The following is a 2,080-nucleotide window of genomic DNA, read 5'->3' on the forward strand; positions in this document are numbered from 1 at the left end:
GACTGGACAATTGAATAGGAAAGTGAACTGTTGCAGAGGGGTCATGCAAGCAGTCTAGAGCTAACATATTTTAAAGGCACCAATGAGACCGTTCTTCCTAGGAACTCTGCCGAGTCCATCACTATTAATCTTTGCAAAAACACTTTCTACCTATACACTTCTCCATTTTGTAACCTTGCTGCCATTGCATCTCACAGAATTGCATTGTCTGTTGCTCTTGGACAGACATGATGATCAACATCCAAAAAGAACAATCTCACTTCACCGAAGTTATAGTGGATTGCAGACTTTGTTTGCCCTCCCCGTCATCAATAAATGCCAAGATATCTGACATGAAGCGTGATCCAAGCTTCTTGTCACCCATTAAATGGAAGCAATGTACCCCTCTTGTATAATAGAGAAGTCGGACAGGCTTCAATGTACGTCCCAAACCGTGTGGAAGCAGCCAGTCTTTCACAATGTCAAATTCAGCAATGGTGACTAGCGACCGAGGGAGCTGCAGCGATGACAGGTCCGGCGCATTAGGGCCTATCACGTTGCAGGCAGGATGATCTCTATTGGATCCATGAGGTAGATAAGCACGCCAATGACAGTCTGCATTCTCCACATTCACAAGCAGTGCTTTGTTTTGCATGCACAGCTCTGTTGGAGTTCTCTCCTTGCCGCCAAAAAAGGACATGTGCCGTTACCCGGAGAGTTTGTGGATGTGTCGATGCTTTGCGGGCCCCCCACGTGGCGCCCACATGGTGCACAATGTTGGCCCCTGCACTATCACCCATCAACACGCATTGTGACAGATCAAGCTTGTGTGGTTTAAAGACGTTCCCTTTAAATCCTCGTGCAGCACGCTACGAACAGCTACTTTATCGATCAAATCACAAACATAACATGTGAACACCCATCTCCAGCCATTCCAAAGCAGCATGGCAGTCATCATATGCTACCGGGAAGCAATGTTCTGGAGACCTTCTGTAGTTCACAGAGATTATCACTGCCTTACTTCTCCTACACAGACGTCTACAGAACTGGTCATAAAGAAGCAACATCTGCAGCCATAACTGCGAACCCACCCCCATGAGTAGAAGATGACGCGTCTCTTCCTATCTGTTGCATCGCTTGAAGCATGAGAATCTGATGCTTTCGAGAAGCAACATTGAAGGTGCATCAAAGAGAGCTAGAACAAGAGAATGGCTGCCTCAAACGCAGTTGGCTATTGCCTCTGATGGGCCAAGGACCCTGATGTGAGTCTCTAGTAAAGAGCTTGCAGCGTGTACCAACATTGAGAGTTATTGGGGTTGTCAATGGTAGATAGTGCTGGCTCCCTTCCGGGCGAATGACCCCATTGAACTAACTTGCGTTCGAGCTGAGAGAGGCCTAATGACACAACATTTCTCTATGCTATGTTGGCAGGATCTAATGTATAATAATGGGAGTCTTCGAGGTGGAACGATTACTCTTTGGGAACATCTATGCGGGAAATACCATGAGAAAACTCACGGACCACCACTAGATGGTGTCCTGGCGGGAAATAACTTCACCCTTTGTGTAAGAAACTCTGAAGGTAGGAATCCAAATGATCAAGAGTGTAGAAGAGTAATTGCACTACCATCTAAGCCAAGCTTTGGATGACTCCGGATGTAGTCACGGGATGCTTCATCTCCTATATCTGGTAGGTAAACTCTCCAAGAGATTCCAAAGCACTAAAGTCCCACTCTAGTCTCTAGATCCAAGCAATGAAGTTGTTTAGGAAGAGATCGAAGATCCTCTCCCTAAGTCCATGTAGATGCTCCTGTGTAAGCAAGTAATCTAACGTGTCGAGGTCAAGTGGTAAGTGCCTGTCCACCCAAGATGGAGGTGTTTTCTCTGGGAATGTCGGAATCCCATATGCCATGAGCATGGCCATATCTCGTGTACACTCCTTTGATGAGTGCATAGGTGTGTCCATAGCAAACCACAAGTCACCACTTCCTCTAGAGTGCGTAACCGGCGAATGATGGTGGGAATGAATGGATCTCCCCAATGACGAAGATACTGTGTACTGCAACAATCACTAAGAGGCTGGACGGACCACTATGAAATG

At 46.6% G+C, this 2,080-nt stretch overlaps 1 pseudogene; it reads right to left on the reverse strand.

The window, feature by feature from the left end:
• Window positions 1-256: 256 nt before the first annotated feature.
• Window positions 257-1,302, reverse strand: LOC147453871 (gibberellin receptor GID1B-like; annotated as a pseudogene).
• Between the last annotated feature and the right edge of the window lie 778 nt (window positions 1,303-2,080).

The sequence above is a fragment of the Adiantum capillus-veneris genome, chromosome 7 (assembly GCF_014529385.1).
Source record: "Adiantum capillus-veneris isolate H3 chromosome 7, ASM1452938v2, whole genome shotgun sequence".
NCBI classification, from domain to species: domain Eukaryota; kingdom Viridiplantae; phylum Streptophyta; class Polypodiopsida; order Polypodiales; family Pteridaceae; genus Adiantum; species Adiantum capillus-veneris.